This window comes from Melanerpes formicivorus, unplaced genomic scaffold, assembly GCF_026170545.1.
Source record: "Melanerpes formicivorus ecotype bairdi unplaced genomic scaffold, bMelFor1.0.p_v2 SCAF_3, whole genome shotgun sequence".
Lineage (NCBI taxonomy): Eukaryota > Metazoa > Chordata > Aves > Piciformes > Picidae > Melanerpes > Melanerpes formicivorus.
The window spans coordinates 13,124,426-13,141,782 of record NW_027142355.1 but is presented as its reverse complement, the minus strand read 5'-3'; the positions used below and the strand labels follow the sequence as shown (position 1 = coordinate 13,141,782).

Below are 17,357 nucleotides of genomic sequence, written 5' to 3'. Positions count from 1 at the left end.
CGTTGAGCTTGATGCTAAAACACAAGCAACCATCTAAGCCATACCTGTGCTACAGCTGAGATTTTCACACTGAAGTGGTTTAGCTAGACCTCCAGTGTGACTTGAGGACCTTTTCTCTACATAGATAGATAGATATGGCTGTCAAGTGCCACAGCTGAAGTAGAAGATAATTTTCTTGCCCTCAGTAAATTTTGTATTGTTTTGACTTGACCTCTCCATTGAACATGTTCAATTATAGCCATGCAACTGCTTTGTCACAAATCAGTCACCAACGCTGCTGGCGACTCTGTTTCTCTATTTCCTGAACAGTCATGCTATATCATCATTCTACATTCTCTTTTTCTGTTCTATCTTATACCAGCAAAGGAGAATTAAGAAGCCTTAGAAAGGCATCATCATCCATAGCCCTGTAAAGCAACAATTAAGATACTTATCCAAACAACTTTGTTGAGTGGCTTGCACTATTTCATTCTTTTAAAATATATCATTTCACTGAACAGTGGCTACATTAATTGACTTAGTTACCAGCTGGGGGGAGAGGCAAACAAAATTTAAAAACGCAAAATCAATTAGCATGATTTCACTTATCTTGTTACATAAACTACTCAAGTGTGTCACAAGCTACCAGTGTAATTAAAAAAATAATTCTCAATAAGTATTGGCGTCTATGAAAAAAAAAAACCCAAACCCAAAACAAAACCCAGAGCATATCCCTGAATACGCAAGGCAGTCTGACTATAACTACCTCTACTGTTACATAAAAATGAGGATTTCTGAAGCACTTTTCTGAAGTTAAGAGAAAAAAAAAAAAAAGAAAAAAAAAAGAAAAAAAAAAGAAAAAAAAAAAAAGAAAAAAAAAAAAAGAAAAAAAAAAAGACTGATTTTAAGGGAGCAAAAAGATATTTTCTGTTACATCACTAAATTATTAATCATACTTGTATTGCCAAAATTGATTTTGTGATTAAAAAAATACTTGCAACGTACCTTAGTCTGGGCTCATGCCTATAGCTTACCAGAATAGAAGACTCAAAAAATAATACAACAGTTCCATATTCCACAAACAACAGGCACTTAAAATCATCCAAATTCGACCTAGGAGTTTTATTATCTAATTGATGATAATTTGTTATCTGAAATTTCTGTGTAACATATCTTTAAACATAATTTCCCTGGCTTTTTTTCTTAAAGCTAGCTCAACAGCATCTGCATTATACTGAACCCAGTTACAGTTTTGATTTAATTCAAGCTAACCTTGGTTTTCTATAAGAATCTAAATCCTTCATTTTATTTGAGAGCATTTTATGCATTGAATTTTTTTTTTGTTTTGTTTTTAATCCCATATGCTCCAGATGTATCACTTTAAAAACATTCTTTCAGGAATAAATTCTTCAGGAATGTGCTCAAAAAAAAACATAAGCAGGAAATACTTTTTATATATATACACACATATATATATATATCTGTATATATAAAAACTTCCTCTTTTCTCTGCCTAGCTTTCCTCTGTATTCTGAGCATCTGAAGAAGGAGAAAGTGGATCTCCAGGGTTAACGGCATAATATGATATCACTTATTACTTATCTTCCAATAAAGCATTCTCAAAGCAATTACAAATATTAATCATTTATTTAAAAAGAAAAAAAAAAAGAAATTATAATGACCACAACACACGAAAAACCTTACATCATGTCCTTATCTGAAGTAAGCATTTAATAAAAGCTTTCAGACTTGAAAGGTTTCTTGACAATGTGACTTTACTTTTCAAAATTAAGTAAAACTTCAAGAACTACACATTTAGCATTAGAAGCTCATTCATTAGAAAGTCAGAGTCAGTGACCCAGTACTGCCTAACAAGAGAAAAAAATGCAGCCTAGGAATTAGTCTGAGAGATTAAATCAGGTTTTAAAGGCTATGCCCATCACAGTCTTTGATTGCCTTTAAGGATGTAAGTACATTAATTTTTGCATTTACTCTTCTTCATCTTTCACTAAAGAAAGAAAAACAAAACACCAGGATTTATGACACATTGGAGTACACATTGAAGTCTGCAGAAGAAAATCCTACAAAGAGCATGGAATAATACAAGTAAGAATGTCTGCAATCCTGTATGCACACAGGAGTCATTATAAAACAGAATCATACATGATCTATATCACAAAACAGACCTAACACAAAATAAGGGAACACTGTATATGCCACTGACACAGAACAGGATTTTAGGAAGCATATGAAGATGTGCTGTGAGTGCTTGACAGAATAAAACCACAAAACCAGGCAGCATCACTGAAGAAAAAAGACAAATATATACCATAGTATTGTACAATAAGGAGCCCACTAAATTCTCAAAAATCATCTCACCACAGTGAATCATTAGTTTAATACATCACACCATTCAGCCTAAGGCAGGCAAAACTGTACACAACTCTAAAAATTTCAGCAAGTACATCTCAGAAAGACTGTCAATTTCCACAAATTCAATGCCTCTTGGGTATTAGCTGGTATCTGACTGTGTTATCTTTTAACTTCAAATGCACTTCCATTCAGTGTTACATTGTAAAATGAGGTTAGCTAACACACGAAAAAACACACAAAAAGCTGAATACAGTGTCCGTATGAGAATATTCAAGAACTACACCTTAACCCACTGGCACATCACCAATCAGGGAAAACATTAATAAAGAGATCACAGGTATCTAGTTTGAAACTGGGAATAATTTTTACAGATTACAAGGCACTGCTACACAGTCAGAAGTTCTCTATTAGTGCCAGGGAAATAGGAATTACTTCAATGATTTCTAAATAGATCAGGTTAAAAATGTATGCATCGAGATATATATTAGATCAATACACCTCTCTTCCGTTATTGTTATATAAGTACATACATTTACATAATATTTATTATGCATCCACATGCAACAAAAGTCAAGTAGAACAGTAGCATTTTTTAATATTTTTAATATATATAAAAACTAAATATATATATATACACATATATATATATATATAAAAAAAAAAAATATATATTTATATAAAGGAGGTTTTGGTAGGAGTATCTCTGAACTAGATGGACAGGCACTATGCCCCACCACCTTAAATGCTTTCTCTTCCCCATCACCACCTTTTTTTTTTTTTTTTTTTTAAATAACACATTCAAAAAGTTATATAATCTACCTGGGCATAAAATAATCTGCCTGGGCATAAGAAAGACTTTTTCTGCTCTGTTTACTGCTATATATCATATTCCAATACACATACTAGTTTTCTTTCAACATCAATGTATGTGCTGGTCATCAGAATATTTTAAAGTCATGTTTGTTTCTTCTGAAGAAAGTGGTTTAGTTATCAACTGCCATTAAACTCTCAAAAGCAGAAAATACAGTCTTCAGCAAAGTTTCAATGGAGTATTAAAAACATACAGAAAATACACTAACTTATGCTCCCCTTTTTCCCACTGTTCAAACTAATTATCTGCAAAATGTTACTGTGGACAATCAGCTTCCACATTGAAATTTTCCAGCTATATACCAGCCAAGTTTCACATACTATTCTATCACTGAATTTGTCTTACACCAACAGGAGGGAAGAATCTGACTCTCTAATTACCTTAATTTTCTACTTCATACAACATTCACACAATTCAAGTAGCAAAGTGAAATACAGGGTTTGGGGGTGATTTTGCTGAGGGTAATTCTAAAAAAAAAAAAAAAAAAAAAAAAAAAAAGTAAAGAAAAGGAGAAAAAAAAGAAAAAAACAGACAAATAGAAAATCAAAATTTACTCATTAGAGTGTCAAAAAGTAATGCTAAGTAGGTGGAGAGTAAAGGCCAAGTGGAAAAGGGCAGAAAGTGGAAGGAACCACTGTAAGGCTGCTATGGCAATTAGGACCACATATAGGTGAAGAGGAATATGCACCTGCCAAGCAAAGAATATTAACCTTAATTTTTTTTACTGTAATAAAAAAAATACAAGAAGAACTTATCATTGAGTGTGATACATGATCTTGCCAGAATTGCTGGGAGGAGAGAGGAGAATGACATAAACAGCAACACCAGAAAGGGCTTTTGATTTAACAAATTACACACAGAAAAAGAGACAAGAGCATGCATTACTCTACTACCTCTTTTCCTAACCGACACATTTTACCAAGTACAAAGTATGTACCGAGTACATACATTCCAAGCACAGACTTGAAAGGAAAATGTTATCAGGTGTCTATTCCCAGCAATAAAAATGAAAAACGCTACTGAATCTTCCCTCAAATCAGTATTGGTCAGACAGCTTCAGTCTGTTGTGATGCTTCCAGTGTGCTTCGTTACCACAGTGTGTTTTCAGATACTGCTTCTTTTTCTCAATTTAATTATTTTTTTAGAGTAATAACTTGAAGGAGAAATATCATTAGACATCTTTATGTTCTTTGCTAAAATTGCACTTCAGTGATTGTTATAAATTGAGTCAGAACAGAGGAAATCTCTTCCTGTGTATTTACATTACAGATTACAGTATCGGCTGTTTTTCCTATTTTGCAAAAAACTCTTAACACAGTAAAAAGAAATTGAAATTAATGTTTAAAAACAAGCAAACAAAACCAACCAAACAAACAATCCCTGAAGAATTACAGGGAAAGTTCTGTTGTAGGTACAGAACTAGAAATTCTTAATTTTTTTTTAATAGTTTGAATTAACTGTATTCCTTGCATATAAGCATTTCTATATCCTCATTCAGACTGCTGACACTGCACAGTCAGGCAGGCTGATGACACCAGGCTGCTGGCAAACAACACAGCCTTGTTTCCTTTCCAAGCTGCATTTTTGGAAATATACTTTTGGTTTCTGTTACCCTGTTACAATCTTGAACTTCCTAGCCTATCTTGTAACAGTTTAACTTGATACCATATCTAATAAACAAATCAATGCCACTGCTGAAACAACATTATTGCTGTAAAATGTGTCACTCTGACTATGTCAGACTGTTGTTAACAGAGCAATATTAACACAGCTTTACTTTCAACTGTACTAGGATCTCTCACAATCTGTTGTGAGATTTTGCTGCAAATTAAACACAATTAGTAGAGGGGAGAAAAAGCACAGTAACTGATAACAACCTATTGCTACTCTGTACCATGTTTTTTTCCGCCCAAATCTTATTTCAAGATATTTTCCATAAATCCATCACAAAAAGAGAAGAAAGAAAAGGGGGGGGGGGGGGGGGGGGGGCTTCCCACTTTAGTAAATGATTACAACTATGTGACACGTGGGAGTACTAGGTTGCTTTTACTACTGTGCTGAAAGCACACATAAGGATAAACAAAATGGGAAAGGAAAAAGGAATACCGTTTGCACCTTACATATAATCACAAAACATGAAGTGAATGTGAGCACTGCTGCTGTTGTAAAACACCTTTACAGTAAGGAGGAAGATCTATTATTCCTGCTAACAGCTCGAAAGTGAGACCTACCAATGAACAAAAGATACGAAAAGACTTTGTGGACAAAGCCGGCTTGTAACCAAGTTATGTGTTCAATAAAACCAACAGTGGCTTCCACAGACTAGATACTTAACCCAAAAAGGAATCTCATGGAATTTTGCCTTTTCTGCCAAAATACCACACACCCACATACATATAAAGTACAATAAAGTTAAAATATTTATCATATATTTTTACTTCTACTCCAGTCAGTAAGGTATTTCATGAGAGTTTTTTTTCAGATACAACAGGCTTTCTAGGAGCGTATTAGCACCGTAAAAATAAATAAATAAACAAAACAAACAAAGAAACAAAAAAAAAAAAAACCGTGAGAGTTTTGAATTACAAATTAATTTTCTGAACAGATACCAAGCAAACTGATATCAAATCACACGAATTTCCAAATGGAGTAAACAACTTCAATTTTTATGTTGAAGCCAGAAAAAAACCTTTACTAACTTTGACCATGAGGTTACATGCCCATAAACATAAAATAGAGCTAAGCAGTTCACCAGCAGTCATATCAAACAAGAAGTGCACATGAAGACATCTTTAGAAAAAAATCATGTATTTAGAAGCTTCAGAAAAATCTTGCCTCAGCTGGACAGCTTATAGTGCAGATCCCAGAAGAGGTTTAAACAAAATGGAATGAAAGTGGGAAACTTTTGTTTCGGTCACTGGAGCTTTGTTATGACCCCATTCTGTTTCAGTCAAAAATGACATTTCTACTACATCCTTAGTTTGCTAGTTCAGTCAGCTAAGAACTTGGGGGGGAGGTGTGGAAATCTTTGGAACTGGAGACAATCTGCCACATAAACAGTATGTTCTCAAAATAATAGGATATTCCTTATTTTAAAAATATTATGTCTTCACATTTTTCCCTTAAATGACATTAGGAGAGAATGAGACCATGCTGTTCTTCAGCTAAACAGGGTCTACATTTAAAGTATCAAAGACAATAAGCAGATATAGTGCCTGTGAGCAATGGAAGGTTAGATCTCAATGGTAAATAAATATAAGATTGGACTACTTTTCAAACCTGTAACTGAGAAGAGCACATAAAATTCTTGATTAAACTAATATTTGAAAATAACATGTATGAGTCAGGAGAGAAAGAGGAAAAACTACTCCTGTGAAAACAGCCTATTTTTAAAGCTGTTTATTATGTGGAAGAATTACATCTTACTCATTATTTTTTTTTACATACAGGAACACCTTCACTGATCTTTAAGGCAAGGCAGAAGTACTGGCTGCTATCCAGGACCTGAACAAAGATTACACTTCAGTCTTTTTTTTTTTTTTCCCCACAGCTATTTGGTTAGATATTTTTAAACCTAAACTGGCTCATACTCCAGTTAGAAGTGAACAGTTATTATGTTTAAGATCTGAACAACCAGAATTTACTTGAGGAATTACAACAAAACTGTGTACGCAATCTCATATTTCAAATATTTCATACTTCTGAATTTGCCAGGCCTCATTTTCCAGTCCTTAGCTCTTGTCATTTCTTACTCTGCTAATCAAAGTGCCCTTCTGCGGCTCTTTATTTTCTACCCATGAACGCACCTCTACAGTCTTAATCTTCAAGAAAAAGAGCTTATTTAATCTCCCACTGTGACATGTATAATTGCATTTTTCATGGGTATCCGCAAAACTATGGCTTTATCTGCACAGCACAACTCCCTATATCAATTGCAAAACTATAGATTTGCCTGACAAAACTGCATGAACGCTAGAACAGAAACAACACTGGAAAAGCAACCCCAGCATGAATGTAGTGCAATTCCAACAATTTACAGAAGTTTACTACCATCTTTTCCTAGTTACAGGAACAGAGATCATACTTTTTTTTTTGTTTTAATTTGAAGAGCATTTTCTGTATACATATTTCACATTGAAGGTGCTCTGTCTGTTCACAAGTGCTTCTCCAGTAGTCTGCCTTAATCTGGAGGTGTATATCTATAGAAAACCACCACTACTTTACTTGCATCTCTTTCAGTTGCTCTCTAACAAGTATATGGAACAACTGTAAGTCATTCAGTATGCTCATTCAGTATCACTAAGGTTGGAAGAGACCTCAAAGATCATCAAGTCCAACCTGTCACCACGGACCTCATGACTAGAGTAGGGAGGACACTACTGCCCACTGCAGGCTTGAACTCAACAACCTTTCCATTAAGGGTCTTAGGCACTACCAACTAGGTGAGGAGAAGTTGGCTTATTCTCCTAAATATTTACTCAGGGGAACAATACCGAAAGGTAGATTTAAGTCATCTAAATTGTAGGGTATGCACAATAAAAAAAAAATCTATGGTGCATCTACACAATTTATTTAATCACCTAAGTAATCAAGAGACACAAATTTGTTTGACAACATATGTTTTCCATAAAACTAGAGTTCACTATCATTAGTTCAGCTTTACAACCCTGAACACTTCTTTCCAATGAATTAAACTTCACTGTTGTTTTTCAATGGCAGCTTTTTGTCCAACTGACTTTGATTTGAGAAGATACACCTGTTTCGCATTCTGAGTGTTGGAACAACACAGGCTGGGCTTTCCCCTTGCCATTCAGTAAGAGCCACAGCAAATGGCCGTGGGAAATTAGCACATTTGTCCTCAGTTATTTGTCCTCAGCACATCATCCTCAGTTATTGCTGAATTACAAGGCATCGTTATTTTAAGGAAGAGCAAATTACCCTGCCTCCAAAAATAAAGTAAGAACATTTACTGAAAATTTTGGCTATTCTGTACCTTTATGAACAATCTGAAAACAGGTATATTAATAAGATTATTCCATGATAGATGTCTTCCTGGCTCCTGAAAGCTATGGGTTTCTCTGTAATATTGTTTATTTATCGTATCTATACACTTGCATTTATACATTTGTATTTAGTTGCATTTATACATTGTTTTCCAATAACAGTTTGCTGCCTTTTTTTCTCACTGCATTAGAAAAGGCCTTTAGCAAGGACTAGCCACCTCCTTGATTGTTAAAATGCCAGTATTTCACAATCTAATATAGTCTTCTCAGTAAGCTTTCAACTTCCATGTCTGTCTAAATATATTTCCCAAAAATAATGAACAGAAGAGCCTCTGCATTGGAAAATTAACACTTTCAAAAGTGAATTAAGCACTGAGTCTATTCTCAGTTTGCCCTATGCATCACAATCTACCACTCCAGCAATGAGTGGCTTGGAAATTCAGCAAGTTTATTTATTTATTTATTCAGTAAGTTTATTATTGGGTGCCTAGTCTCCCAACATCATTCTTCCACATGTCTCAGAAACATGCGTAGACAGCAGTGCTTCCATTTCTATGGTTTAATTTAGTTGTTTGTGAAAGTAGTATCTTTTGGATTTTGTTAGCTGGCTCTCTACCTAAGTCTGAGCCTTCAGACCCCAGATTTTACTCTGTACCTCTTGAAGCCTAGCTTAGTGTAATACTGGCCTACAACTGGTTTCATAATTCACTCTATATGGCAAATCTGAAACATGTTAATGGTGTTTAGGTATACCTGATTAATTTTATAGAACTGTTTGCATAAAGAAACCTAAATTTCAAGATAACAGAATAGTTATGACTTTGGAAAAGAATGATACAGCAATGAAACTACAATGAAGCTACATTAACAGGAACCAAGCTTACAAAACATTAAGAAATGTAAACTCAACCCCTACTAATTTAAAGGTTATGTAGAAAGGAAAAATTCTAACAATTTTTTTTCTTGTATCAATTCAAACTTGCTTTTTTCCTCTCATGTGCCCACAATAATTTAGGGTCTTCTACTGAAAAATGGTTAAATAAAGAATATGTGCCAGAGATTAAGTAAAACATATGCACTCTTTACATAAAATATTTTGCCTAATGTAAGATTCCCAAGTTAGGAATCCTAATCACAGTAAAATGCAATTTGATGGTAAAATCTGTAAGTTTTGCCTGCCTTGCTCAAAGAGGATAAAGAGGTCTTACACTATTTTAGCCTCCTACTAATGAAAAGTATTGTGTTTTGCAAGTCATTTTGTGACATGCACATTAATTAGTATCTTATAGCTAATGGTTAATGAGTTATTGCATACTATGAAGACTATTCCTTATTTCAAAAGTCAGCAAGAAGTAAGTTAATATCCACAGAAGCTCCTTTATTCTACATAAAATACAAAGAAGGCATAAAATAAGACGGTCCAGAACAAGATTGCTGTATGCATAACTGAAATAGAGAAAGAATTAAGTGGGTGGTATAGCAAATGCAGAAGAGCGCAAGGTCTACCTTCTACACTCATTACACAAAATGTTTGGTTGTACCTAATTCACAAAGCACCACAAGAGCAGAAGTTTGAGTAGTTCTTGCTTTTACATTAATTTACAATGAATCAAGTAGTGACTTTGGCAACATGAAGCCAGGGATAATACTAAGAAAATAACAAATTCTTCTTAGTGACCAAGAGGATTTTTTGTTAGTACTAACTACCCATAGCTTTCATGTCACTCCCTTTCTTGAGAAGACAGATAAACTAATAAATCCAGAATCTTTCTAAGCATAGTAATTTGAAGCATTACAGATATGCTCTTTTTTAATCAATGTATAAAATAATAACTTCAGTTGCTTCTGCTATGTGAATGTAATTAATGGGTCTATCAACATTATCACATTAAAAAGAAAGATACATTATTTTGCAATATTTCTGTCACTGAATGACCAGTATTATCCATGAGAAACTTTGTATCTGGTGTATATTTATTCACTATATATTGAACAATTATTTTGTGATTAAATGCACTAAGAACCATACACCATTAATCATAACTAGAACAACAGACCACCATTTTCAGTTTTTACCAGAGGTGCTGAAGAACAGCAGCAGTTCAGACAATACTCTGCATGTAGTTCACATGTCACAGTGGCTTCATGTTTGTGAAGAAATTCTCATTATTTTAAAAATTTTTTGCTAAGTCTGATTTTGGAAAAAAAATTAGGCTTTTATATAAAAATTGGTTCTTCACTTCCAAACAGCTCAAGTTGCTTGGAACAGTTCTTTGTTTTAAAGCTGCAAATACTAAACCTTTTAAATTGTAATGTCAGCTTGACCTTCCCACCAGGGATGTCTTTTTGGCCTGGAATATTAAAAATTAAACTTTGCCCAACAACTTTATTGAAAATGTTCCAACTTGCAGTAACAGAGCCTCAAACATGCACACACACACACACAAAATAAAAAGTAGCAGAAAACCAAACATAGAACACCAACACAACTGAAAGGAACAGCATAAAATCGAATTACATGGAAAATACACTCAACTACAGAAAAGCATAGTATATTTTAGCCCAAACAATTTTAGTGAAGGTCTGGCAGTGTTTCTGCCAATAACACCAGGAACAGAAGAAAAGTGTTTTAGCAAACTATCTGTACTTACTATGGATGCAGATGTGCCACCTGAAGCAGTGGCATTCAAAAGTAATACAGCTGGCTCTGAGCCAGTAATACAATTTATTCATTCTCAGCAGGACTAATTACCCCAGGCAAAGCATCATGCTAGCATGACCACGTAATTTCTATTAATCAAATCAGTTCATTTACCCCTACAGAACAGTGCACTGTGCCACACAGGCATATGCTGTATTATTTTAGAAGACACTACGTCTTCCGCAAGGTAACAAATTGCAATGCATCTAAATTCCTAAGCAAAAGCACCACAAAACCAACTTTTTCCCTCCAGGTTGACGTGTGTTCATTCTTGCAAGAAATTGCACACAAGAAATATCAACACAGTAATATCAACAAGTTTGCCTGCTCTATGAACTGACGGTAACCAAGTCCTTCCTCACTTAAATAGAAGTCAACACAAAAGCTGGCTTGGCAGTTGTACACACTAAACTTTTGCTTAGAATAGAAAAGAAAAAAAAAAGTAAGTTAATTGCTAAAAATGATATGGGAAGAAGGCAGCAGTTAAAGGACACAGAATCACAGAATGGTTTAGGATGGAAGATCATCTAGTTTCAACTCCCCTTCCAGGTTCCTTAAGGCACAATTCCAGGGCTGAAGCCTCCAGAGTTTCTCCTGTTTGAGTGCCTCACCACCCTCATGGTGAAGGATTTCTTCTTAATGTCTAATCTAAATCTAGCTTCTTCCAGTTTGAAACCATCACTCCTCATCCTATCACTAAATGATTTTGTAAAAAGTCCCCCTCCAGCTGTCTTGTAGGCTCCCTTCAAACACTAGTCTCCTTATGGCCCTTCTCCAGACCTAGTCTGTGGTTCCATGCCCTTCTTGTGCTGGAGGCTCCAGAGCTGGATTCAGGACTCCAGATGGTGTCTCACAAGAACAGAGTGGGGAAACCACCTCCCTCAATCAGCTGTCCATGCTTCCTTTGATGCAGCCAAGGATACAGCTGGGTTTCTGGGTTGCAAGAGCACATTGCAACCTAGAAAACTAACTGCATCTGAGTATAGATGGCTAACATAGTACCACAGTAGATAGGTACCGTGAGATCTATGGGGGTACAAAACAGCTTACCACCGTGAGTTTAGTAATACTTGTATACAGCTACATACCACACAGCACTTCAAAAGCTGCAGTAGTTAAAATTAAATAGCATTTATACAACAGTATTTAACCTGAAGGACAAATATTACAGTCAATCTGCTATCACCTCATAATAAGTCTCTGTAATTTGATCAGATTATTTATGTTGTTTTAATACTCAAATAATCAGGCATACTGTGGAAACAACAGGTACAGGCAATTCCAATTTGCAGTAAATATGGATGAGATAACTGGTATAAATGAAACAATTACAAATACTTACTATTAAAATAGGTTAAGTTTTCAAAAAATTAGAACAGTTGTTACCTGAATACTGACTAGTAGTACTTAGGAGTTTGGTAAACACAAACCAACATTCATCATGGTTCCCAAGTATTAAAAGATTACAGGAGTAAACAGTGTCTTTCTTAAAACCAGTTTGGTCACTGAGAAATAGCTAGCTTGCCTTCTTTCCTGGCAAAGATAAAAACATAAAATACTAGACATTTACATTCACGTAGTCAGTACCACCGCCCTTTTCCTCCTTTGCATTCTCCTTGAGAATATTGACATAATCTGTTTTGAGAGTCAATTTTTGCAGCACTCCAGTAACATGAACTGTGTGAGGTTAACCTGAATGTCAGTCACAACCAGAAGAAAAGTAATTGTATCAAAGAGGTAAACTGAAGGTCTCTGAGGAGATTTATCTACTGTTTCATCTGAAGGAGTAATAAAAAAAGGATGACCTAAAGTGATGCCATCAATTTTTCAGTCATACTGCCCTGGTGTTCCAAGAGGCATCCAAGCACAGCACATAACAAACCAACTCGTGGGAAACAAAATTTTCACCAAGCAGTTAAATGTAAAAATAAATAAATAAATAGATAAATAAATAAACACAAACAAACACACATCAAACAAATACCACCAAAACCTAAAACCTAAACTTTCCTGTGACACATTTTCTATTAACAGGAGGGCAGGAACATCTCTGAAAGGAACGAAGCTAGGCCAGCTTGTTCAGTCTTCCTGCTTCAAAACAAAATCAGATCTACACTGTTTTTAAATAGACTTCCAATCTTCACTTTACAGTTCACCTGAAATTACCATTACTGGCAGAAACTTTAACATTTAAGACAAAAATTTTCTTTGCTTTATATCAGGTCCATTATTAACTGTTTCAATCACAGTGAATATGGAGAGTCATTTACTCCCTTCTCATCTGAACTTTTAATTATCCAAAGAGTATTACTCTGCCTCTCAGACTCCTCCAAACCAGAAAGACACACTTGCAGTTTCTCTGCCCACTGCCCATCCTCAAGACCTTCAGCTATCATTACTGCTCTACAATGTGACACTACTGCAGAACTGAACTTGTGAGGAACTATCAAGTCTCTCTGCAGAACAGTTAACCATATAGCAATTTTTCCCATTCCAGCTATTAAGTACAACTATTCATTGCTAGGACTTTGCACTTGTCTGAAAGTGAAATGAAATCAGTTCAGCTAAGACATATCTCCAATCTGCTATGAATATTCTTCATTGTAATCTTGTTTCCCAGCATAATTTCCATTCTTCTCTGCTTGATTATTGCTTGCAAATTTAATAAGGATATGCCATATTACGTTGCTCAAATCATTGATGAAAACACTAGCCAGCTCCAGAACACATTTCAATGAAAGCCCACTTGAAATACTACTGGGCGAACTAATGACTACTTTGGGGGTAAAGTTTTTGCCAAACTTCTGCAATCATTGCACAAATTTTCATGTGGATTATATTGCTGACCTTGCTAGTGCGACATGGTGTCAAGAGCCCAGTTTAAATGAAACTACAAGACAGTCTCAAACTGTAAGACAAATCTCTCCGGTCTTAAGACCCGTAGTGCTGACAACAAAGAAAATACAGTTAGTTAAATATGATTCATTCTTGAAAAATTTGTGTGGACTACTATTTAACAGCATTTTTATATTCTACACTCCTACAGATAGGCTTTTGTTCTAGAGGGTTTTTTGCTTAAAAAAGTCAAATTAGTTTGTCTAAATAAAATAGCAACCAGTGAGTTACATTATTCTAAACAGAATTCTTATGCCTAAACTATGTTCAGTGTCATACACATTTTCAAAGATGGGGAAAAAACAGCTTACATGACATTACTACAACAGATAACTACAAGTACAAAATGTTAAAAGAAACTAATTTTCACAAAGAAATGTGTCTCTCCCTATCAAGCATCATTTTTTGTATTGCTGTAAGACACATATTAAATTACAAGCTGCAATAGTATAAATCACTGTCTTTACCACTTAGGTGGAAAATCCAGGGTGCCATATATACTAGGGATACTTAGAAAAGCACACTCAAACAGAGAAACCCCAATACTAGACAAGAGCCCAGCAATGCAATCCTCATTAAGGCAGGCATTTTCTCAAATTCACATTCTAACAGACATATAAGCTAATTCAGGCTTTTTCTCATTTAAAGGATATCATGACCCCTCTCATTTATCCTAGAAAGGTGCTGAGTCAAAATTCTTTTTCGCATCAACAACAGAATTTTTCAGGTTCAAGACCATTGTCACCACTGTCACTACATCTGGAGTGAAGGGCTACCATCATCTATATTATACCAGGCAATAAGAGGCCTCTCAGGCACAGCTAAAAAACTTCTTTCAAATTATATTTCACCCAGGATCATGCATATCCCAACTAATTTCTCCATCCAAACCACATTTCTTTAGAAGTATCTCAAAACTGAGCTTTATTTCCTTGAATTTCCATCAAGCCTTCTGTTGTCATGTTAAGCCTAAATAACTACCACATATAAGCTTTGGTCCCTTTTCATGACGAACACTATAGATACGTAGAGCTTTCTCCATTTTAGCTAGACTTGTGTAACTGACAATATTTTTTTTCTTTTTTCTAGAGCTATTTAGTTTTAAAGTAAGGTCAAAATCCCCCACACCTCTCTTCTCCTAAGTAACATGAAAGACAGTATTGTCCTGGAGCAACTTCAGTATTGAAGACGCCCAAAAATGCGTTTCAGTAGACCTCTTCTTCTCCGTTTTATGGTGACACAGTTCAGTCACTGACTAACTCTGAGTTTACAAAAGAGAAAACCTATGGCTGCTGTGAGAGCCTGCCTACAAGTATTATCTCCCTACAAGGTCATTCAAGCAAATAAATTCACTTGTTGTGAATTAAATCAGAATACAACCATATAGAGAGAGACTAATAGTTCATTAAAATTAAGTCCAGACATTTATATCAATGATGACATCAGTTATATGTATTTAACGAGCAAAGGAAAAAAATTCTTTATTGTCCAGAGCTGACTCTAACTGACCAATGGAATTAACAATATGTCCACAGTCTAGCTAGCCATTCCCTACACAATCAAGAAATTTTTCACCTTATCAATTACTGGTCACTGTGACAGACAATAATTTCTGCAAACCCACACCGGAGACTTGCTGTGAAAGCAAACCACTTGTCACTTTCTATTGCTTAAACCTGCTTAGGAATGTTTCTTTTTTCACATTATAAAATACTTGCATTAAAATATCACCAAGAGGCATAGTCAGGGCATGTAATTTACTGCATTAGGCAGTGTGACCGCTGAATATGCCATGCATTTTACAATCCAGTGCAACATATACAGAGGAGTAATATAAAGAACCATCACTAGAGAAGCAGCTTATACAACAGAGTATCACAGCTCTGTTTTCACCTTGCTAGAGAATCTAAATAAGTGTGTTAGGAGCTGGAGGAGCTGCAGATGAAAGTTTGGGGATATACACACACACACATATTAATCACATTTCATCTCTAAAAATTACATAGGGAATTAAGATTTTATTTTTACTGTGCAAAGTAAGAAGTGAATTTCAAAGAATGCCCAACACAAAGGAATTTTAGAACTACTTTAGCTTTAATGAGAGATCTCAGTGAAAAAATAAATGCTTTCAGAGTAAAGTTCCTAATGCTGCTAACACTGATGCTGAGCTGGAGAACTACAGACTAACTAGCAACTTAACAAAGTGTTCTAGAAAAAAAAACCAAAACACAACAACAAACACCTTGGCAAAAGCTACAGATCTTTGTAGCTCCTCTGACAGACCTATTTTTCTATGTAATTCCACCTCACATCGTGGCCACAACATCACAGCTCTCCTGCCCCACACCACCACCACTACCCTTCTACAGATCCTGCACACATCTGAATGTTTTCCAAGGCCAGAAGCACAGCACAGTGCTTCCCCAGCCATACTCCAAAATCCAGCCTTCTTGCCACACATCAACTTTCCACTAACTGTGACTCCAGCCACTCTGTACTTCCCTTCCATCCGAGCAGGGCTAACCCATACCCAGTAAGCCACCACCTCACCACACAGGGCAGACGCCTCCAGTCCACCACACCTCCAACACTCCTCAGTGGAGTGTTCTGTCATCTTGGGGGCTGGGCATCATGGCCAGCTGAGAGGTAATAAGAATTCAGACCAGCCAAGATGGACAGCAGAGGATAACAAAGACAAAAGGCGAAAGATGAGGGAGGGATACAGTAAGAGGCACAAAAAATAAACAAGGCAATATTAGGAAAAGAGAAGATGAGAGAAATTACAATAAAGAGTGGATTTTACCTGGCCATAAACCATCAAAAATTCAGAATTAATTAAGGATTAAATAAAGGACCACAAGCCTTGGCTCCTTGTCATGGACTGCAGGACAAAACTCAAGAGTTTCCTTTCATCTTTAACAACAGCTACTCTGACTTTTCTAAACTTCAGGAAAGATCGTGTATTTGAAAACAAGAAACTCAAAAGACCTTGACACTTTAACAAATGAAAGTGCAAGTTTTTCTGAAAAAGAAATCCTAAAAGCTACACAAGATAAACATCTCAGATTTTCCCATTATATGACTTGTAATTAAAGTAGTTAAAAGAGACTATTAACTCATATATGCTGAAGATGTGAAGGGAGACCAAAATGGAAAGAAAATTCAGAAAAAACAGAAAAATAAGAAAAAATATTCTAGCTTAGAATTCTACAACTGATGCTTAAGTCAAACTGATATACTAAATAAATATATTAACTTTTCCTTTGCAACACAGCATGTACTAATTACAAGACGTGTCATTATCCAGTAATTTTTTGATTACACAGTATAAAAAGAGCAGTAGTGACAAATAATCACAATAAACCTCACAATGATTCTGAATGTTTGGTAGTTCATCCCTCCCACAACCTATTTTTGGAAACCACAATTTGAATACAATTAAATTAAAGGAGAAACAGCTGGCAAGATACCATGTACAAAACCTATGACAGATCTCCAAGATTATTGGGATGTTCCTCAATGCATCCTGCAGCAC

General features: G+C 35.3%; 1 protein-coding gene across 4 annotated transcripts in view; it reads right to left on the bottom strand.

Annotated features, from left to right (window-relative positions):
- The window catches only part of COG5 (component of oligomeric golgi complex 5), a 181,775-nt gene that overhangs the window by 152,678 nt on the left and 11,740 nt on the right, over positions 1-17,357 (bottom strand). The window lies entirely within an intron of this gene.